Source organism: Schistocerca gregaria, chromosome X (assembly GCF_023897955.1).
Source record: "Schistocerca gregaria isolate iqSchGreg1 chromosome X, iqSchGreg1.2, whole genome shotgun sequence".
In the NCBI taxonomy this organism is placed as follows: Eukaryota; Metazoa; Arthropoda; class Insecta; order Orthoptera; family Acrididae; genus Schistocerca; species Schistocerca gregaria.
Genome location: NC_064931.1, coordinates 514,549,530 through 514,574,421, shown reverse-complemented (window position 1 = coordinate 514,574,421; position 24,892 = coordinate 514,549,530).

Here is a 24,892-nt window from a genome sequence, read left to right as displayed (position 1 = left end):
TTTATGATCGGGATGTGCCTCTCACTATACAGAGGTACTGGCAGCCAGCTACCAGCTGCACGCCACACATCACCTTAATGAGGTGTCGGCTATCCAGGTGAACATGACAATATGATTGTGTTTATCAACTGTCATTTTGTAATCTGAAGTTCTTTTATCTAGCAGTTACTTATTAGATTTTGCATGCTCGATACTTATGAAAGTTGTTCAAGAGTTGTAAAATAGAGTGGCAAGTGTAAAAAAGTGTGATGTTTGCAACACATTGTTTGCTCTGGGTTTAACAGAGGTGTGAGGCCAGTAAGGCAGCTTGAACACTTGCACTTTGTGTAGAGCGACTGCTGTTCAGAAAACCACCACAGCAAATAATTTTACAGTTTCAAGAAAGGTCATCTGTTCTATGATGACTTATTTTCTAAATTTAGGGAGTCTCTATGCCTGACGTATGTGATGAACTGTGACCATTTAACTGTAGTACGCTATTTGTATTCAACAGACAAAGTTTAGAAGCCTGGTGCAGCTATGCATCAGGCTCAAACCGAAAGCAAGAAAAATTAAAAGGGTCACTGTTTCTGCATTTTAGCCTGCACGTCATCATTTCGCTCCTTGAGAGTTCCTATGCATTATTATTATGGTCTCTAGTTATGATGTCTTTATGTTAACTTCTTAAGAGGAAATTGATAGCGAACCATAGGAAAAGATATCTCCTGAACCAAAGGAAAATATGAACGTAATATTTTGCAACTGGTGGCTCAATAGAGATGTTGTGCACTACGAAACGCTGCCCAGGATCGAGTCTATCGCAGCTGGTGTTTGTTGCCAACGTCTAAGAACTTTAATTCACCTTACTATGGTAAATTTATGACAAAAGTCTATTTTAATAAAACAGAAAGTACTGTAACATGAGTGGGCATATAACAGCATGAATGAGTAAGCTATTTCGAAATGGTTTATTTCCTGTCCTATGCCAAACTGAAACATTATGCAAATTTGGCGTTTCATAGTTATAATACATTTATTGATTTTCGATCTGATTGCTTGTAGCTCTGTCATGGAATGTCTAAACGCTCTGGCCATCAGCGAGACTGGAACCGTGACCCCAGATTATCAGTCACTTCAGAAGCGCACACATTACCTTAGCGCCACAGAAGTGCTGTTGTGCTTGTCTCTTTCTCATTGTCCCAGTGGAGGCCAGAAGTCACAAACTGCAACATAAAACACGAGATTAGTTGTAATTTAGGCGTGGAGTGTCCTGCATGGACTCAAAAGAATAAAGTGAATAAAGTGATAAAGTGATTTGCCTATATCACACCTTTAGAGAAAAAATTCAGATTATTCAATCAAACTGACAAGGAAATATCAAGTGAATTTGTCACCATATTTATATGTCATCCAAAAAGTAACTTGGTAGTCACGCCATTGCCAAATATATTCTACGTTGTTGCCAAGTTTCAGTAATAGTACGAGCTGGAAGAGTTCGATTCACCAGATGATGTGAAGCCTGGCACAGAAGCGAGTGTCTCTTCTGCCTGAAAGACGCAGCAAAAGAGGGCCTGATTACCAAATGGATTTTATTCGCGTTTCTGAACTACAGTGTAGTTAATTATAATACTCAGATCCTGCAACCAAATAGTAAATATTGTAAACAAGTAACTGTCACAATTATCTCTGTTTTCCTGCCACAAGCACTTTCAAAATTGATGGCTAATTCACAAAACCTGATCTACATGTCTACAGCTTCTCAAGTGGTTATAATACATACATTATGAGAAAGTAACGGGGCTTTTGATAGTTACTCACATTAAAATTTTTTTTAAAGAATTCTGTCATTGGTATCATTCCCGAAACATAAGAGCACAAAAGAAAGGACAGCTCAGCTTTCATTGCAAAACGTGAACATCCAGTTAGAGGCTTCATAAGCTACAAATGGCGCTCCATTCCAAACCAAGAATTTGCGGAAAAGTGGGCTCAAGGAACTGTGTAAAATTGACACCAGCGAGTATGCACAGTATTAGTTCGATTCGAGCTGCTGCTAACGTGAAAGGAGAAGCAGTTGTCATCAGGACAAGGAATAAGAAACGAACATGCAGACAGTAATGTCTGGAATAAGTCATCCTTAAGAGAAACTGTCATTGAGCTTATAAGTATTGAAAGAATGACAAGTATCTTCTCATAATGATTACAGTATGACCAGTGCTGATGTTCTGTCAGTAAAAGCGAAGAACATACATGTTGAAGAGCTGTTCAACTTGCATTATGCTTAAGATCAAAGAGATACCGAGATAAAGATACGTTCACTATGCTAAGTGTTATGCAGATTTTCTACACAGTGCTTCACAGCTGGTGCATGTTGCTATTAACAGATCCCTGGTGGTATAATTTATGAACGATGCCTCTGTCCTGCAACAGTACTCTGATGGGAATTATCAGGGTGTAATACCACGGCACAGATAGACAGACAGTACTAGTACTGCCAGAGACTATCTATACACTGCTGATATGTAACGCTAAACTTCCACTCATGAAAGAGGTGCTCAGCAGTGGGTGAGTAGCATCTATATCCTAGTACCCCACACATAACACAGACTCATAATACACCAATTTTTTAAACAAATGTGACACTGGATGTAGTTTCGTACCTGCCCTATCGGCTTCTTAGTGACTGCTTTTTTCAGTGGTGACTGCTGTTACTCTGAAGATGAATATGTAAGGTAAATAGCTATTTTTTATGTGATGAATATCCAGTGTCTGCGTTCTTTGAGCTGCACCTCTGAAAATACAGAGAAAATGAGCGACATAAATGGGATTATCACTGATAAACGATATTATAGTAGTGACCAGCGAAGTGTGGCGAACTCAGTCATTGATTTGACGATTACAAAGTGAAGTGTTTCATAGGATTCCATTAGTCTGATTTAGTTGTGGTCGCTTCCAATAATAATAGAAGAATAGGAAAATTATCTGGCTTTAAATGATGATGTGCAGTCTAAAATGCACTGTCACCCTTTTGATTTTTATTGCTTTCAGTTTCAGCCTGTTGTACCCCTGCACCCGGCTTCTTAACGATGTATGTTGAATAAAAATGACGTACTACAGTTAAATGGCCGTAATTCATCACATAAGTCAGTCATACAGACTCCCTAAATGTAGAAAATGAGTCATCACAGAACAAATGACCTTTCTTGAAACTGTAAAATTCTTTGCTGTAGTGGTTGTCCCAACAGCAGTCGCTCTACACAAAGTGCAAGTGCTCAAGCTGCCTCACTGGCTTCACACCTCTGTTAAACCCAGAGCAAACATAATGTTACAAACATTACACTATTCTCAACTTGTCACTCTATCTTACAACAACGTTCATAAGTTTCGAGAATGCAAAATCTAATATGTAACTGCTAGATAAAAGAACTTCAATTTACAACATGACAGCTGATGAACACAATCAAAGCGCCACGTTCACGAGGTCGCACGATGCCTGATGGACATAGAGTGTGGTGTGCGGCTGGTAGTTGGCTGCTGGGGGCATCTGGAAAGTGAGGAAAGTCCTAAGTGTAAACTTTATCTTGACACAACTGCAAACTGTGTGGCAGAATTGTTGTGGAGATTTCTGTCATTACAGGTGAGTTAGAATGTGAAGTGGGTTATTTTAGCTCTATCAGACTGACTACACTAGTAGACAAATAAATGCAAATAAAAAATTGGGATGGAGTGGGTTCGATATAGCAACTTCGTGGCTACATTGCAGTGCGTGGATCCAGTGCCTTGCAGCTACTCAGGAAATGGACAACCCGTCCTCCACACACTCTTGCATCCTACAGTGATGCCAGATCGTTCATACTGCTGGACTTAGAATTCTGAGGGGCGATCGATTTCATTGGCCACCTTAAGTGAAGACTTAGACTTAGCCTGTGCAGTGATCAATATTTTTGTCTATGACCTTTCATATTTTAACATGATGATATAATGATTAATCAAGTATCTGATTATTTTGACAGTTAATTTGAAACACAATTAATATAAAACAAATCATATCAAACTCCATTGAGTTATAATATTTGTGATATCAGTCTCAAAGATTTCCTTACCATTTAATCCAGATACCTCTGTAGTCTGCAATTCATGAAAAGAAATCGGTATTTTATAAGTTTTCAGTATAATTTCTCATTGTTCAAGCTCATATTTACATTGATATTTAAGAATTTGCACTCGAATTTTCGTATTCTCAGCTACCAGTTTACCTTCTGCTGGTAATGTCTCTTTAATTTCGACCCCAGCATTGTTGTAGTCAGACCATCTCAAAATAGCATCATTTGTACTCGAGCTCCAACTAAAACAAACAGTAAAATCACCTCTCAGATTACTTATTTATAATCTTTAAAAAAACTTTCAGTAATTTCCAGTGGAAATAGTGCCTCATTTTCTTGCTTACCATTACTAAGTATATATCCTTCCAATCATTGTCCTTGGCAAGAGGCAAAGTTAAATCAATGAAACCTGATAATGAAATAAGTGGATGTTCCATTGTATGAAACATTATTTCCTCTCTCTATGGCTTCTCAATCAAATAGCTTTCCTACATAGCAATCAATTATTTTTTTATCAGATTATTCCCTCATATCTTGGATAGTCTGTTCCATCAGCAGTAAAAACTTTAAAACTCATGTACAGTTGTGTATGATTTGGATTTAGCCAGCCATCGCCAATATGAATGTTAATTTCTACATCTTTATTAGGAACATTTAGAATAATTTTACTTTTCTTCTTCATGGGATGCGAATAAAACCAATAGCTCTGTCTCGTTCAGTGATAAAAATTAAAATTTATTAATTCACATCTAAAATAATTGTTACAATAACACCTGTGAAAACAATCACATTATCATTTTATCCAATAATATTTACTTCTAAATCTTGAATTTCATCACGAATTATAATGAACAAAGGATCATGTGATTCCGAAATTATAGATTTACTCAATTTGTTGATAGGCTTAAATGAAGCAATAATCTTAGATTCACAGTGAAAATAACCATCATTTATTACTAATATCCCAACAATTAAATTAAAATTAACATTAATGGTATAATTTTCAGAATATTAGTGTGTGTGTGTGTGTGTGTGTGTGTGTGTGTGTGCGTGTGTGTGTGTGTGTGTGTGTGTATGTATTAGGTTTCTGTATTAAAAATTTTTCTAACCTTTCTAAACCATATTCAGCAACAGTAATTCCTTTTGTTTCTCATCACAATATATTTCATTACTTTCAGTATGGCATTTGAAGTGAAAAATGTTGTGTAAAAACCAACTAGTGGAATACTTTCATAACTCTCTCTCTCTCTTGCAGATAATCGTTTCTTAAGAAGCCACGAATTACCACTTACTTGAAATAAGTGGCTGCCAATGCAGTTCTCAGATTGTGGCAATTTTTCATTTATTACTAATAAATTATTATCGATTAAATAAAAACACATTGGGAACATAAAATACCAGAGGAGAAATCAAAAAATAAACATGGTAAATTATTACACAGTTCAATGCACAATAACTGCACCTAGCAGATGGGAAAAACAACATTAATAACTCATAATTATATTTTTGCTACAGGATGGTTAAACAGGCATAAAACCTTTAGATCAACCAAAAATCAACAGAATGAAAATGAGGAAAATGTTAACAAGAGTGTTGCTGATTTTATTGAAAATAGCGATGAAATTATACCATTGGTTGAATGTGAAGATAATTCGGTTATTTTTTTCATGATTTTATTCCTGAAAATAAGATATAATTAGAGAATATTTTATTGAGAGATAACCGACAGTTTTAAATATATGTACAAGTAATGATAGATATTTAAATCATATTTACAATGAATTTTTGGTGCTGCTTTTAATTTGGTGACTTTAAAGAAAAATGTAGTAAATGCTTGGCTGATCATGAGTTGAGACTTTTTACAAAAGACATAAAAAGAGAAAGTAATCATGCTACATATTGAAATATGATTTAAAAATTTCCAACAATATGTCTAATGTTTGTTATCATAATTAAACTTCCCTAAAGATAGATATTAAAATTCTAGTAATGAACTATACTGATCATATTATACATGAATGTAAAAATGTATTTACAGGAGCTCTTGATTCTTTAGAATAAATTGAAACAGAAAAAATTGATCAATATAACACAATGTGTCCAGGGTATAATAATAAGTTAAATGTGGCCAGATACATATGGTTGTTATTATTTTTACAAATGTGAGGGTAAAACATTTTATCTTATTAATTTGTATAAATTCAAGAATATAATTGAATTGATTTTCTAAGACCATGTGTTGATAATAAAAAAGTTAAATAAACATCATTACAAATTATTCAATCATTTAACATACACAGTAAACACGAACATAGGTTTTAAACATAAAGATTTAAAGAGTAACATAGATATAAATGTTAAACACAACATGTAATAATTACTAAAGGTCTGTATTTTTATTGATTGGTAGCAAAATATGATATGCAAGTCTAAATGGGCTAGATAAAACTAAACTTAGTTGAAGAACAAAAATGGTTTTCCGATCATTGGAATAACGAATGAGGACTGAATATGAGAAAGAGAGGAATCGTGTTCAGCCTCCTTTGATCCAGTTGAACAAGTTAAAGAGGGAAAGGAGGCTTACACGATATTATTCTGAAAGCTGTTAATGAAAAACAAATAGTTCCATATCATAATTACTCAGAGAAATTTTTAATTTGCCATAAATTTAACCATTCCACCTATATCAAGTGAATCAGAAATATGAATGTGATATATAAATATGCAGAATAGAAATAGAGTTACAAAGTAAAAGTAAGTGAAAGAATGTTAAAATATATTAAGAGGAGTGAAGATAAATTTTTTGGATTAGGGTCTGTGGGTACATTAGAATGTAGTGGTAATTTACTGTAGAATTTGATAGAGACAGTTTAAAAATTGGTGAAATAACCGATGAAGGTACAAATGGATTGATGGGACCTCTTAAATAAAAAAAATGTATTACTACAAATGATCGACATTCACAATTTGTTTCTACTGATTTATCAAGTTATGAAAGTGTATTATTTGATTCAGGAGCACCATATTCTGATAATATCTAACTAAATTAAAATCAAGTCTAGGTATCAAATACAATAATTTGATATACAAAATTGTCTAAATTTATTTTACAAAATTAGCAGCAGATAAGTAAGTCTAATGTATACATTCTTCAAATGATGAGAAAGAAGTTGAAAGATTAGTTAAAAAGTACAAAAGAACCAAATGTATGGATGAATGATGAATGTGATTTAATTTATAGATTACCAGTGACTCATGGGAAGAATTAGATGGAAATAAAAATTACCATAATGAAAAAGTTGGTATATCAAATATGTTAACTACTAAATTGAACGATTTTATCATCAACAATTAAAAACTGTACCTTATTTAGTTAGTTTTGTGAATAATTTATCATATATCTGAAACGGTGCAGTAGTTTCCGCTCTATAAGCAGCAGGTTTCGCTGCTCGCTCGCACCGGGAAATAGAAACAGAGGCGGCTCTGCAGCCAATTTTATTACACGACGTGGCCAGCCACGGGTGGAACACAACCCATGTGGACGGATGGAAAGAAATGCGTCAGGTTTCATAATACATATTTATATGTCTCGTGTATTATGCATTTCTTGTACGTGAATGTGAATCTGCACATGAACTTTCCTAATCCTCCTCACACCTTTCTGTAAAGCGTGGCCAAAGCTTTGTTGGGAAGTAGTTCTGTAATATAGTAGTGCCAACCTTACTCCTGGTTAGGGGATCAGAGAGACAGCACAGGCAGGTAAAGTCAAAGACTTTCCAGTGTCACAAGATTTGGGGTGGAGAGATTGGTCACGGCCAAGTGGTTTGACAACCCCCTCCCCCAGGGCGTATTTGAATATTTGTACTAATTCTTTTATTTCCAGCTCTAGATTGTATAAGGAAATGAATGATCTCGTTAGTTTAGGAAATTTGACCCCCTGTGTTAAAGTATCTGGTCCCCAGTTTGCACGTTATCCTCCTCATATAGTGAATGTCCTATGAAAAATATTGGGAGACTTTAGTGGTATGCATTTGGCCAACGTAATTCCGTCTTACCTGTAGAAATGTGCGTGATGATTACTATATAATATACCTGAGCTATAAGTTGTAAAATTGTAATATCTGTAAACTGAAACAATTGCTGCTATCGCTGTAAAGTCGAGTGATAATGTTTAAAATAAATAGGAAATCAACTGTCATCAATCTTTAACATACTTTAAAAATCACAAACAAGTCAAGTTAAAGGAATTTATTTAAAATAAAACTATAGAATGCAGGGACCCACACATCAGTGTGAGCCATCCAACCCCTTGCATAGTATCGTACAGAAAGGACACGCTCTCTAGGTAGTGCTCTCAACCTCCTCTTACCAAGAGGTAAGGTGGTAAACTTTCATATCTTTGGAAAAATGGAAAATATTGTGAAAATTTAATAAAAACATAAACTAATAACTTACCATTTGAAATGCATCTACTGGACTATAATTGTTGTGCTCTAGGAAAAAATTTAGGGAGCTAGAGAAAAATTATTTCACAATAAACAAAAATATTTTGCAGAATTAGAAGATCAAATGATATATTTTAGCAAATCGAGAATGAACGTAAAGGAATAAAAAGAATGGAAGAAATGATTAAGACATATGGTAGGTCTCAATAAATTTGACCAAAAAATTTAGTTTCACAATTGAATGTTAAGGATATTTGTGCTTTTCTTATTACTTTCAAATTATGTAATAAATCAAATTTTTTTGGATATGAAAGTGCTAATTTAGGTATTTCAAATGATGTTGCTACAGACTGGATTTCTTACTACACTCCTGGAAATTGAAATAAGAACACCGTGAATTCATTGTCCCAGGAAGGGGAAACTTTATTGACACATTCCTGGGGTCAGATACATCACATGATCACACTGACAGAACCACAGGCACATAGACACAGGCAACAGAGCATGCACAATGTCGCCACTAGTACAGTGTATATCCAACTTTCGCAGCAATGCAGGCTGCTATTCTCCCATGGAGACGATCGTAGAGATGCTGGATGTAGTCCTGTGGAACGGCTAGCCATGCCATTTCCACCTGGCGCCTCAGTTGGACCAGCGTTCGTGCTGGACGTGCAGACCGCGTGAGACGACGCTTCATCCAGTCCCAAACATGCTCAATGGGGGACAGATCCAGAGATCTTGCTGGCCAGGGTAGTTGACTTACACCTTCTAGAGCATGTTGGGTGGCACAGGATACATGCGGACGTGCATTGTCCTGTTGGAACAGCAAGTTCCCTTGCCGGTCTAGGAATGGTAGAACGATGGGTTCGATGACGGTTTGGGTGTACCGTGCACTATTCAGTGTCCCCTCGATGATCACCAGAGGTGTACGGCCAGTGTAGGAGATCGCTCCCCACACCATGATGCCGGGTGTTGGCCTTGTGTGCCTCGGTCGTATGCAGTCCTGATTGTGGCACTCACCTGCACGGCGCCAAACACGCATACAACCATCATTGGCACCAAGGCAGAAGCGACTCTCATCGCTGAAGACGACACGTCTCTATTCGTCCCTCCATTCACGCCTGTCGCGACACCACTGGAGGCGGGCTGCACGATGTTGGGGCGTGAGCGGAAGACGGCCTAACGGTGTGCGGGACCGTAGCCCAGCTTCATGGAGACGGTTGCGAATGGTCCTCGCTGATACCCCAGGAGCAACAGTGTCCCTAATTTGCTGGGAAGTGGCGGTGCGGTCCCCTACGGCACTGCGTAGGATCCTACGGTCTTGGCGTGCATCCGTGCGTCGCTGCAGTCCGGTCCCAGGTCGACGGGCACGTGCACCGTCCGCCGACCACTGGCGACAACATCGATGTACTGTGGAGACCTCCCGCCCCACGTGTTGAGCAATTCGGCGGTACGTCCACCCGGCCTCCCGCATGCGCACTATACGCCCTCGCTCAAAGTCCGTCAACTGCACATACGGTTCACGTCCACGCTGTCGCGGCATGCTACCAGTGTTAAAGACTGCGATGGAGCTCCGTATGCCACGGCAAACTGGCTGACACTGACGGTGGCGATGCACAAATGCTGCGCAGCTAGCGCCATTCGACGGCCAACACCGCGGTTCCTGGTGTGTCCGCTGTGCCGCGCGTGTGATCATTGCTTGTACAGCCCTCTCGCAGTGTCCGGAGCAAGTATGGTGGGTCTGACACACCGGTGTCAATGTGTTCTTTTTCCATTTCCAGGAGTGTATAAAACAAAAAATTCAAAAAATGTTTTTTATTAATTTGGTGGCAACATACATCCAAATTTATGTGTTTAGTCTCTTAGTCACAATAAAGCGCCTGGCAGAGGGTTCAATGAACAGCCTTCAAGCTTTCTCTCTACCGTTCCACTTCGAACTGTGTGTGGGAAAAACGAGCACTTAAGTTTTTCTGTGTGAGCTCCGATTTCTTTTATTTTGTCATGATGATCTTTTCTCCCTATGAAGGTGGGTGCCAACAGAATGCTTTCGCAATTGGAGGAGAAAACTGGTGATTGAAATTTCATGACCAAATTTCGGCGCAACGAAAAAGATTTTGTTTTAATGATAGCCACTCCAATTCATGTATCATGTCTGTGGCCTATTTCGAGAAAGTACAAAACGAGCTGCTTTTCTTTGAAATTTTTCGATGTCATCCATCAGTTCCACCTCATTCGGATCCCACACCACACAGCAGTTCTCCAGAATAGGGTGGACAAGTGTGGTGTAAGCAGTCTCTTTAGTAGACCTGTTGTACCTACTAAGTGTTCTGCCAATGAATCGCAGTCTTTGGTTTGCTCTACCCACAACATTATGTATGTGATTGTTCCAATTTAGATTATTTGTAATTGTAATCTCTAAGTATTTAATTGAATTTACAGCCTTAAGGTTTGTATGACTTATCCCATAATCGAAATTTAGAGGAATTCTATAGTACTCATGTGAATAACTTCACACTTTCCTTTATTCACATTCAATTGCCACATTTCACACAATACAGATATCTTATCTAAATCATTTTGCAATTTGTTTTGGTTATCTGATGACCTTACAAGACGGCAAATGACAGCATCATCTGCAAAAAATGTAATAGGACTGCTCAGTTTGTCTCCTATGTCGTTAACATACATCAGGAAGAATAAAGGTACTATAACACTTCTTTGGGGAATGTTAGATATTACTTCTGTTTTACTTGTTGACTTTCCATCTGTTACTACTAACTGTGATCTTTCTGACAGTAAATCACAAAGCCAGTCGCACAACTGAAGCGATATGCAATAGGCACGAAGTTTGGTTAGAACACACATGTGAGGAGTGGTGTGGAGAGCCTTCTGGAAATATAAAAATATGGATTCAATTTTGAAATCCCCTGTCGATAGTTGATTGTCTTTCACAAGAACAATGTTTCCTGAATCCATACTGTGTGTCAATAAGCCAACCGGTTAGCCGTGCAGCCTAATGCACTGCTTTTTAGGCGGGCAGGCATGCTGGTCCCTGGCATGAATCTGCCCGGCGGATTAGTTTCGAGGTCTCGTGTGCCGGCCAGTCTGTAGATGGTTCTTAAGGCGGATTTCCATCTGCCTCAGTGAATGTCGGCTGGTTCCCCATTTTCCGCCTCAGTTAAACTATGTAGGCGATTGCTGTGCAAACACTGTCTCCATGTAGGTGTACACCATAATTACTCTACCACACAAACATTGGGGTTACACTCATCTGATGTGAGACGTTCCGGATGTGTGTGTGTGTGGGGAGGGGGGGGGCGTCCCAACCAGAAAGGCATAATAGCCTTGGGTTCAGTGTGAGGCGTCAGTGGGGTGAGTGGACTGCTGTGGCCTGTTGTGGGGTTGTGAACCACTGCAGGCTATGGCAGGGACGAAACCTCTCCATAGTTTCTAGGTTCCCAGTTCTAAACAATACAATGTGTAGTTTTCGTCTAGGTAATTCATAATATTTGAACACAGTATATGTTACAAAACCCTACTGCAAATCCATGTTAGTGATGTGGGCCAGTATTTCAGCGGAGTACTCCTATTTCCCCTTGTGGGGATTGGTGTGACTTGAGAAATTTTCCAGTCTTTAGGTACAGAGGTTTCTGTAAGTGAGTGGTATTATATAATTGCTAACCCTGGAGCTATTGTAATACAATATTAAACTCTGAATACTTCAAGAAAATAAAAATGTTTTTCCCACTGCATCCAAAATTAAAATCTTTCTCAAAAGCTTTCAATAAAATAAGACAATTCGGTATGATTACTGTTTCAGCGAGCCAAGTACTTTAGTTGGTGAAACACATAGATAATAGTGTGGTTGAAACATATTACAACACTCATGGCTAATATTATCTAAAACTGAAATACAGTATTTGCTTAGTAAAGGTCAGGCAAAACAACAAAGTATCAGGTAAACACAAAAAATAAAACAAGAATGTACTGTGTACATTAAATTACACCCTTGCTCAGTGTCAAAAGGTAATAAATTACGATAGAGATATGACATCACATGGGTATTATGCGAATCAAATCAAAATACTGAACACCAAAAATATACACTACCGGCCATTAAAATTGCCACACCACGAAGATGACATGCTACAGACGCGAAATTTAATCGAGAGGAAGAAGATACTGTCATATGCAAATGATTAGCTTTTCAGAGCATTCACACAAGATTGGCGCTGGTGGCGACACCTACAACGTGTTGGCATGAGCAAAGTTTCCAACCGATTTTTCATACACAAATAGCAGTTGACCGGCGTTGCCTGGTGAAACGCTGGGTAATGCCTCGTGTAAGGATGAGAAATGACACGTTTCCGACTTTGATAAAGGTCGGATTGTACCCTGTCGCGATTGCAGTTTATCGTATCGCGACATTACTGCTCGCGTTGGTCGAGATCCAATGACTATCAGCAGAATATGGAATCGGTGGGTTCAGGGGGGTAATACGGAATGCCATTCTGGATCCCAACCATCTCGTATCACTAGCAGTTGAGATGACAGGCATCTTATCTGCATGACTGTAACGGATCGTGCAACCACGTCTCGATCCCTGAGTCAACAGATGGGGATGTTTGCAAGACAACAACCATCTGTACGAACAGTTCGACGACGTTTGCAGCAGCATGGACTATCAGCTCGGAGACCATGGGCGCGGTTACCCTTGACGCTGCATCACAGACAGGAGATCGTGCGATGGTATACTCAACGAAGAACCTGGGTGCACAAATGGCAAAACATCATTTTTTCGGATGAATCCAGGTTCTGTTTACAGCATCATGATGGTCGCATCCGTGTTTGGTGACATCGCGGTGAATGCACATTGGAAGCGTGTATTCGTCATCGCCATACTGGCATATAACCCGGCGTCATGGTATAGGGTGCCATTGCTTACACGTCTCGGTCACCTCTTGTTCGCATTGACGGTCTTTCCAGATACAGAAAATGTTCGACTGGTGCCCTGTCCAGCAAATTCTCCAGATGTCTCACCAACTGAAAATGTCTGGTCAATGGTGGCCAATCAACTGGCTTGTCACAATATGTGAGTCACTACTCTTGATGAACTGCAGTATCGTGCTGAAGCCGCATGGGCAGCTGTGTCTGTACACGCCATCCAAGCTCTGTTTGACTCAATGCCCAGGCGTATCAAGGCCGTTATTAGAGCTGGTAGTCCTGGGTACTGATTTCTCAGGATCTATGCACCCAAATTGCGTGAAAATGTAATAACATGTCAGTTCTAGTGTAATATATTTGTCCAATAAATACCTGTTTATCATCTGTATTTCTTCTTGGTGTAATAATTTTAATGGCCAGCAGTGTAGTAAATTGGGAATAGGATCTGAAAAAACCATTCATTAAAACATGAGACATGAGTTATCACATTAACATTAATTCATTTCCTCTGAAACACATACACTACAAGCTCCAAGCTCTCACAGGGATCGGAGTAGATACTTAGTTTTAGTTCAAAATGTATACGTATATAGTGAGGAGAACCTCCCAGATGTTGACTACTGCAGAGAACAAATACATAGATGATTTATTTTGAATTGTCACATCAGCCTCAACAAATCTGAAGAATATTATTCCACATACTGTATTTCAAATTACATTGAGGAATAGTGCAACTCCTGCAAATGTATTTCAATTTAATAGTATCAATTCATCAGTCCAAAGAAAACAACGCAGGACACCAATGTTAGTAATTTAATAGCGTTAAGCTGCCTCCAAAGTGGCTATTCAGACTTGGAAAAAAAATTCCATGAGAATTCCAGGTGTGATAATGATGATTGTGACAGTATACTGCTGATAAAGTATTGGTCAGAAGGGAAGAGGGGGGCAGAATACCACAAGAATGGCTTTTCTTTTATCTCAGTTACACTATATATCAACCATAAGCAGTAGTTTAACCAGTTTTTAAACACTGAGAATTTGTATGGAATAATATTCATATGATTAACACACTTTAAAATATTATGTATTGTAAAATTTGCAATTAATAAAATTCAATTTCAGTGATAAACTAATGTGGTGGCCGTGCAGTTCTAGGAGCTTCAGTCCGGAACTGCGAGACTGCTACGGTCGCAGATTCGAATCCTGCTTCAGGCATGGATGTGTGTGATGACCTTAGGTTAGTTAGGTTTAAGTAGTTGTAGGGGACTGATGACCTAAGATGTTAAGTCCCATAGTGCTCAGAGCCATTTGAACCATTTGCTAAACTAAAATGCAGAATTCCCTGGGATTCTATAAAAATCTTGAAATTTCCTGAAATTTTCCAGGTAAACTGTAATTCCCTGAGAATTCCAGGTTTTCCACAAGAATCACCACCCTGTACTTGTTAGTAGTTCTGTGTAATTAAAAGTATTTCAAATGAGTGCTTCTAAGTGTGAAACTAGTGGAAACTAGTATAATTATCACGAGACTTAGGCAGCATATTTCCGAAGTGCTTCCACAGCAGCTGAACGAAATCGTAACCCATGTTACAAATAATGAATATTCATGTCCCTACCAGTACTACGTATTCAACAAGCATTTTACTTGTAAAAGAAATTAAAACACCACCAGCAAAACACTCATGGCATAATGTGGCAAAAAAACACTGAACTGCATGATGTGAACATTTGAAGCTGATTCTTAAAAGTTATGGGTTGATCACAAGTTGAAAGAGGAAATGGAATGCGCTACATAACCAAAATTCGTCAAACACTGTGCCACTAAATTTGTTGGTAATTCCTCCACTTGTAAGGATGTTTGCCTTTCTTCAGGATTGTTTATCTCCAAAGGTGAACGGATAAGACAACTAAAAATGGTGGGAAGGAACAAAATCAATGGAAAGTGTCCTACAGGGATGAAAGTCCTCTATAAAGAAGGAAAGTACCTTGTTAATTTTAGGTCGACTCATGTTGAACACGATCTAGACTTAATCATCTAAATCTGACACCACAATAACCAGAGAGTGTTTTGCACATTTTGCTGTAGGACTCCTGTTTCTCATTTTCTTGACAAAATGTTATCTACAATCCAGGATTCAAATTTGATGAGATTATCTCTCACAAAGATGCAGAGCTTGATTAATGTTGCAGCTTCTTGTAATTTGGCTTCATACTCAGTCACACACGAATGATGCAATCACTGTTGAAGCTTAGGTACACAAAATTAATTAAAGCGATAATCCATGTGTACTGCTAGTTTAAGCCATAGAAACCTGTACATGGAATTAAGAAAAAAAGGTTTCGTGTTACCTCCACGTGAAATGAAGAAGCGAAGCTTTCATGTTAATAATATTTAATAACGCACATGGTGAATTATTAGCAAAATATACAAATGATTATATTTGTGTTGATGGGACTCTAGGTCTAAATGGCTATGATTTTGGATTTATCATGATACTAGTACTGGATGATATGACCACACTATGCGTATTTTTACTTCAATAATTACCATACACTAACATATTTTAATGTGTTGTACCACACGACTGCTACAGTTACAGGTTCGAATCCTGCCTCGGGCATGGATGCGTGTGATGTTCTTAGGTTAGTTAGGTTTAAGTATTTCAAAGTTCTAGGGGACTGATGACTTCTAATTTTAAGTCCCAGAGTTCTCAGAGCCATTTTTTTTTCAAGACACCACAAAACATTCATGGCGTAAGAGGTTACAGAAGAGGTTGAAGTGTGTGATGTGTACATTTGAAGCTGAGTCTAAAAAGTGTTGGATTGGTCATTTCAAATCTGCAAATCAAATGTTGTGAAATTTGGTGTTCTCTTGTGAAGGCGAATTTTTAAAGTGGAAAGAGGAAATGGAATGCATTACACAATCCAGATTCCTCAAGCACTGTGGCATTAAGTTCGTTGATGACTACTCAACCTACATGTATGTTTTCCATCCTTCAGGTCAGTCAATCTCCGAAAGTGAAGGGATAACACAACTAAAAATGGTGGAAAGCATCAAAATCAATGCACAGCGCCCTGCAGAGATGAAAGACCTCTATAAGGAAGGAAAGTGCCTTGTTAATTTTAGGTCGCCTCATGTTGGACATGATCTAGACTTAAGTATCGAAATATGACACCACAATAACCAGAGAGTGTTTTGCACATTTTGCTGTAGGACTCCTGTTTCTCATTTCATTTACAAAATTTGATCTACAATCCAGGATTCAAATTTGTTGAGATTATATCTCACAAAGATGCAGGGCTTGATTAATGTTGCAGCTTCTTGTAATTTGGCTTCATACTCAGTCACACACGAATGACATAATCACTGTTGAAGCTTAGGTACACAAAGTTAATCAAAGCGATAATCCATGTGTACTGCTCGTTTAAGCAATAGTAACCTTTATTTGGAATTAAGCAGCAAAGGTTTCGTGTTACCTCCACCTAAAATGAAGAAGTGAAGCTTTCATGTTAGTAATATTTAATAATGCACATGCTGAATTGTTAGCAAAATACGGAAATTATTGTATTCGTGTTGATGGGACTCTAGGGCTAAATGGCTATGATTTGGAATTTACCATGATACTAATACTAGTATGATATGAGGCAAGGATTCCGATGCACTTTTCTCATTTCTGACAGAAATGACAGTGATGTGTTGATTGTATTTTTCAACTATATAAAGTCACAGTTTGGACAGTTTTGGCCCAAGGTATTCATGTCAGATCTTCGGAGTCCTACAGTATTTCTTGGAACAGAATAATAGCAGCTCCTAAAATGAGCATGGAGGAATAACACCAAGGGTAAAATTCTGCACAAGGACAACAGAAATGAGTTATACAAGCTTGTTAAGACATTAATGCAGGTGAGAGAAGTTGCTATGGTCATTATTCCAAGACCTACTATGAAAAAAATGTGACGTGTTTGGCATATTTTACAGGAACCAAGCTGCACTCAACATAAAAGTGGACCTAGAGAGTATGCACAAGGCTTTGAAATAAGCTAGTGAAACAACTGGACGAAGGTACCATATGTCTGCATCAATGTTTGTAACAGTGAAGCTGTTTGATATGATTTTGAAGGAAAGAATGAAGATAGCTTAATGATTAATAGCTCGTCGATGAGGGAATCAGCAATTTTCTGTACCCAATTCTGCACGCTGAGCATCGAACTGGGTAGCTAAGTTTTACCTTCTGTTCTTTCTGCTAGATACACCCTGATCGAAAAGTAATTGTGGGAGTGCAAATCGACAACCATAGCTACCGAGCTCGTGTGTGAAATGGTAGGAGAGAAAAACATATGGTGTATGGCACAGAAGAGCCTGTAGTACTGCTTAAGCGTGTGATTTGCTCAATATTCATAAAAGTACGTAGATCTCCATCAACAATGCCGGCCTGAGTGGCCGAGCGGTTCTAGGCGCTACAGTCTAGAACCGCGCGACCGCTACGGTCGCAGGTTCGAATCCTGCCTAGGGCATGGATCTGTGTGATGTCCTTAAGTTAGTTAGGTTTAAATAGTTCTAAGTTCTAGGGGACTGATGACCACAGAAGTTAAGTCCCATAGTGCTCAGAGCCATTTGAACCATCCATCAACAAGAAACTACTAGGAAATATAGAAGCGCTAACCTGTAGCACTTGATGTGAAGTAGTATCCATATACTCAAGAAAAGGACAGGGAAACTGTGTGGTGAGATTAGTGAGACCCTTTTGGTCAATTGGTGCATAAGGTAACTGATAAAAAGAACATATCATTATATTTGGTGTCCTTGTACTGTTAGGAAACCGCTTGTAGGTTGGTTGTGGATGGAGGGATCAGGAGTGAATGGAAATACCTGCAAAAATGGCTGCCTCTCCTTTATACACTATGTGATCAAAAGATCCGGACCCCCCCCCCCCCAAAAAAAAAAACATACGTTTTACATATTAGGTGGATTGTGCTGCCACCTACCGCCAGGTACTCCATATCCGCGACCTCAGTAGTCATTAGACATCGTGAGAGAGCAGAATGGTGCGCTCCACGGAACTCACGGACTTCGAACGTGGTCAAGTGATCGAGTGTCACTTATGTCATACGTCTGTGATGGGACACGTACAGCACAAAAGCGTACAGGCCGACCTCGTCTGTTGACTGACAGAGACTGCCGACAGTTGAAGAGGGTCGTAATGTGTAATAGGTAGACATCTATCCAGACCATCACACAGGAATTCCAAACTGCATCAGGATCCACTGCAAGTACTGTGACAGTTAGGTGGGAGGTGAGAAAACTTGGATTCTATGGTCGAGTGGCTGGTCATAAGCCACACATCACACTGGTAAATGCCAAACGACGCCTCGCCTTGTGTAAAGAGCGTAAAAATTGGACGATTGAACAGTGGAGAAACGTTGCGTGGAGTGACGAATCACGGTACACAATTTGGCAATCCGATGGCAGGGTGTGGGTATGGCGAATGCTCGGTGAACGTCATCTGCCAGCATGTGTATTGCCAACAGTAAAATTCGGAGGAGGTGTTGTTATGGTGTGGTCTTGTTTTTCATGGAGGGGCTTGCGCCCCTTGTTGTTTTGCTTGGCAGTATCACAGCACGGGCCTACATTGATGTTTTAAGGACCTTCTTGCATCCCACTGTTGAAGAACAATTCAGAGATGGCGATTGCATCTTTCAACACAATCGAGCACCTGTTCATAATGCACGGCCTGTGGCGGAGTGATTACACGACAATAACATCCCTGTAATGGACTGCCCTGCACAGAGTCTTGACCTGAATTCTATAGAACACCTTTGGGATGTTTTGGAACGCCGACTTCGTGTCAGACCTTACCGACCGACATCGATACCTGCCATTCCCCAAGAAACATTTCAGCACCTGATTGAATGTATGCCTGCGAGAGAGGAAGCTGTCATCAAGGCTAAGGGTGGGCCAACAAAATACTGAATTCCAGCATTGCCGATGGAGGGGGCCACGAACTTGTAAGTGATTTTGATCATATAGTGTATCTCTACCCACCGATGTCATTTTTCCTGTGGTAGCTACGGTACTTAGCCCAGGGATGTCACTTAATTTGGAATGTGCTTGTCGTAAACACAAGGACAAATATCTGTTTAGTATTAAAAATCCAAGTTCCTCCACCTCTAGCCTGAACTCATTTATATACCACTTATTGCGGATGTATTATTTAATCTTTCTCTTTTGTTTAGATAGAGGTGGAGATACTGTACTGACTGGAGAGTTGTTGAATGGACCTATTGGTACCCTCAGGGAGATGGCCGGCCGCGGTGGTCTTGCGGTTCTGGCGCTGCAGTCTGGAACCATGGGGCTGCTACGGTCGCAGGTTCGAATCCTGCCTCGGGCATGGGTGTGTGTGATGTCCTTAGGTTAGTTAGGTTTAATTAGTTCTAAGTTCTAGGGGACTTATGACCTAAGATGTTGAGTCCCATAGTGCTCAGAGCCATTTTGAACCTCAGGGAGATGAATTTGTGATTGGGATAATAACTTATTCCCACCTCAGAACCAGTCTGAAGATAGCTTCGTTTTCCCCCGCGGGGGGAGTATAGCCGGCAGGTACAAAACGGTTCAATGTCAACAGTAGAAGCATGTCGCAGCTTAAGCGTTAATTAAACAACGTATTACACCGAGACTTAGTTAATATAAGACACAGAAACGTTGCTACACAATGAACAAACGTAACTGAGAACATAAAACTATTTTAAAATGAAACTTATGAAACCAGATTCCAGGTTTAGAAGATTTTACATTCGGAGAGCTGTAACTACAAAATTAAAATCCCACATACCAAATCCGGCATCGATAGAACATTTAATCTTGGTGTTGTGTGAAAAAATAAACTATAGTAATCAGCCGGTTAGGACGCACCGATAACAAAAATTGCAAAAAATACGCGATGCGCTCCATTGGCCTCTATATTTGACGATCAATAAATCAATAAATATCCGTCGTCGCAATATCTAATTGCAGCATTCAGAGTACACCAATTCTTTAGTCCAATTACAAAATTTGAAACCAGATTAATGGTCCGATTAGGAGATAAAGGCAGATGAATACAACAGAAAATATGCGCCTAGCGCCCTCAGCTGCCAATTGTGGAGGTCAGTAACACAATAAATATTCGTCATCGTAATATCACACGTGCGGCATCCAAAGAACACTCCTTCTTTAGTTAAATAACAAAACATCAATCGAGATTAACGGTCCGATTAAGGGGTATGGCTATATGAGTGTGGTAAAAAATACGTGCTTTCCGCCTTCGGCTGCGAATTTTGCATGTCAGCAACTCAATGAATATTAGCCGTCGCAATATCCCACTTTCATCATCCAGAGAACACTCCTTGCTCAGATCAACGGTAGAATATGAGGCCAGATTAAATGTCCGACTTGGAGATATTCTCAGCTGAATTTGGTGTAAAATACATGCTTGGCACCTTCACTTGCCAAATTTGCAGTATATTCGCCGGTGCAGTATCCTACTCGCAGCATCTCGAAAGCACTCCTTCTTCAATGCAGTAAAGAAACATGAAGTCAGATTAACAGTCCGGTTAGGAGATATGGGCAGCTAAATAAATCAGAAAATTCGCGCTTGGCGCCCTCGACTGCCAAAATCCGGGACCAGTATCTCAATAAATATTTTCCGTCGCGATATCCCCCTTGCAGCATCCAGAAGACACTCCTTCTTTAGTTCAATAACGAAACATTAGCCCATATTAACTGTCGGATTAGGAGATACGGAAAGCTGAATATGGCAGAAAATATGCACTTGGTGCTTTCGGGTGCCACATTTAGAGGGCAGTAACTCAATAAATATTCGCCGTCGCAATACCCCACTTGCAGCACGCAGAGAAGACTCTATCGTCAATTCAATATCGAAACATGAAGCCAGAATAACCGACATTGTATGAGATACTTGCAATTGAATATGGCAGAAAATACGAGATGCCTGTAACTTGTACGTTTTAAAACTATTGATTCTCGTAGGGTGAGCTGGTGGGTACACGCGGTATTTGTTTTACTGCGGCATGACAAATTTAAAAGGAAAGGGGAAAGATATTCTGAGCACAACTAATGAATCAATATTTAGCATTTAAATCTGACAACGATTTGAATGAACATTTCACTTATTCAGTTGATAGTGCAAACAAATTTTTTAACTTTGGGCAACTTATGACAGGAAAGGATACATGAAACTGGATATGGGTATCATATATGTTCATAAGACAGAAGACGTAGGTTTCTTTAATTTTCCACAAAAATGAGTTAGTATCAAATGAAAGCTGATTTTTGTGGAAACGAAACTCATAGCCTGGGACAAATAAAATGATCAACACTCATGATGAAACAATACTACATTAATACAGGGAAGCTACATCTATCTTAGTTTGCGTGAATAATCATTAGAAAGGTTACAATTGCAATGCAGATCGTAGTACTGCCTGCACACAAAGCCAGTACCACTTGGAGAATATAGCTAGCGACGGTGGCTGGTTTGTCGTCGTGCCTGCCTAGAGACACCGCTGCATGTAGCCCCGGCTGACAGATTTCGCGCAGGAAGCAGCAATAAACCCCTGTGTAAACGAGCAGTGAACTCAACACACCATTTCCTTTGTGTCACAACAGGGGCAAGGGAACTGGGGGCAGGCCCAGAGGTCCGTCTCCTTCGGTGGGTCACAAATAGTGACTTCACACAAATTCAGAGGTCAGGTTCGTTTCCAATTTTTCAGTGTTTTGAGGTTTTCAATAAGTACGCAAAACGGAAAGCAAAAAAAGAATTAAATTTTTATCTTCATGTTAGTAATTCAACGATATTTTATCGTTCTGGCCGGCCGCGGTGACCGAGAGATTCTAGGCGCTTCAGTCCTGAACCGCGCAGCTGCTACGGTCGCAGGTTCGAATCCTGCCTTGGGCATGGATGTGTGTGACATCGCTAAGTTAGTTACGTTTAGGTAGTTCTTAGTTCTAGGGGACTGATGAGCTCAGATGTTAAGTTCCATAGTACTCAGAGCCATTTGAAACTTTTTTTTTTTTTTTTTTTCGTTTTGCTTGACGCGTCTAGTTAGGCGCGGATGTTAAAGCGCCCGTTCCCGGGAAGGGGAGATGTGATGGCCCCGGATCGCCGTCGCCTGGCAGATTAACGACGAAGGATCGGTATTTCGGCCAACCTGGAGGTGGATTGTAGGCGGTTTTCCACGCCCCACCATGTGAATACCGCGCTGGTTTCAGTGTTCTACCTCAAATACACACTACATAAACACTGAAAACACTTTCTCGCATTTGCACATAAAATTTACTCTATACCCAGACAGAATAGGTACACTGCTTTCACCCTGGGGTGTGAATAGGGGACTTATGACCTGCACTGTTCAGTCTCCTTAGACACCAGACAACCAGACAACAATTTTGTTACATATTTCTGATTCAGCTTCTACAACACATTACCGGTACTACATCTTTCACGAAGAAGAAATATCTTTTGAACGATTCTATACAAACAAAATGTAGCTATGAGTGCTTTCCTGTTATCCTCCAAAGATATTGTTTCACTGTATGGAAGGCTCTCTGTTGTTTTTTCTCTTTATTTGCGATTGCTGCCCAGTATGCTTGCATTTCCACACTAGAAACATATGTGCAGTTTTATACTATCTCAATCCCAGCTATAGTCCACTAAAACATGTGTATGAGAAACAGTCGCAGAATAATCGGGAACATCTATCTCCTTTTTTTACCAGAAGCTATCTTATAGTGTGTGGTTCAGGATGCTATGTATGCCACTACCATTTCCTCCCTTTCCTGTTTCAGTCGCTAATGGTGCGCAGGAAGAACGCCTGTTGATATTTTACATATGAGCTCGAATCTCTATAATTTTAGAGTAACGGTCTGTCGCGAGATATATGTAGGACAAAGCAGTATGCTGATTTACTCTTCTAGGTATGTAACAGTAAACATATCGTACAACGCCTGCCCTGTAGTGCCAACCAGAGGAGTTGAATGGTCATCTTCTTGATGCTTTCGGTCTTACTAAACCAGTCCGTGAGAAAACGTGGTGCTCATCTCTGGATCGTCCCACATATGCTCTTCATAACATATTAGCTGCTTTCTGTGTGTTGTAATACACGTCTGGCCTATGAAGAAGGATCCAGCCGGAGTGGCCGAGCGGTTCCAGGTGCTTCAGTCTGGAACCGCGCGACCGCTACGGTCGCAGGTTCGAATCCTGCCTCGGACATGGATGTGTGTGATGTCCTTAGGTTAGTTACGTTTAAGTAGTTCTAAGTTCTAGGGGACTGATGACCTCCACTTTTAAGTTCCATAGTGCTCAGAGCCATTTTTCTAATTTTCCACCGAACTGCAGTGGTCGATAACTCAGAAACCAATATCGTCACATCATCTGATGGGGGACGATGCTGTAAAATGCTACAACAGCTTTCGCACCCCGTGAGAGGCTAGCTGTCTTCACCAGTTCAGGCAGCCACTTATCGATACAGGAAATGTCCTCTCAAGCTTGTATAAGTCGGATTTTGGAACAATATTTAAACTCCTTTCTGAGCCAGTGACAGATTTAATAATGGGTAAAATAAATGTAAATGTCGTGTGACTAGGGCCTCCCGTCGGGTAGACCGTTCGCCGGATGCAAGTCTTTCGATTTGACGTCACTTCGGCGATCTGCGAGTCGATGGGAATGAAATGATGATGATTAGGACAACACAACACCCAGTCCTTCAACGGAGAAAATCTCCGACCCAGCCAGGAATCGAACCCGGGCCCGTAGGATTGACATTCTGTCACGCTGACCACTTTGTTTTATTTATTTTTTGTTTGCAAGTGCTCTAACAACTTTTTATTTTTTTCACAAGGGAAACACTTTTTTGCCAGGAGTGAGGGTTTTTATTATTATTATTATTTTATTAAGGAAGGTAGGAGAAACAGAAACCTTTATCATTCACAAAATAAACATAGTACGTCCTGACACATGATAACTGCCCTGGAAGGAACCTCGCTGCCGTCCTACCATTCAGCATGAATTAAACTACAAAGTTAAAGTGGGGTCACCTCCGACATCCTAAGAAAAGTATTTATAGATGTGGAAACAAAATTTGAAGTACATCCATTTGCTAAATGTGCAAGCGTTAGTTTTTCATAGGTCGCATGCTCGCATAGTGTCCTTGGCTGATCACTTAGTCGGTTTCACAACGACAGCACCGCCGTTCATCTTTGCGCACCCGGCACACCCCAAGTATATGGCGGGTCCGCAAAAACCGTTACTAGGAAATTGGCATACCAATCCGTGTACTTTTGTAGCCGTAATAGTTTTGTGTGTCCATCTTGCAAGTATTGCCAGTAATCCAGGACGTTCAGTACGTTCTGACGTGTGTCTCTATAGAT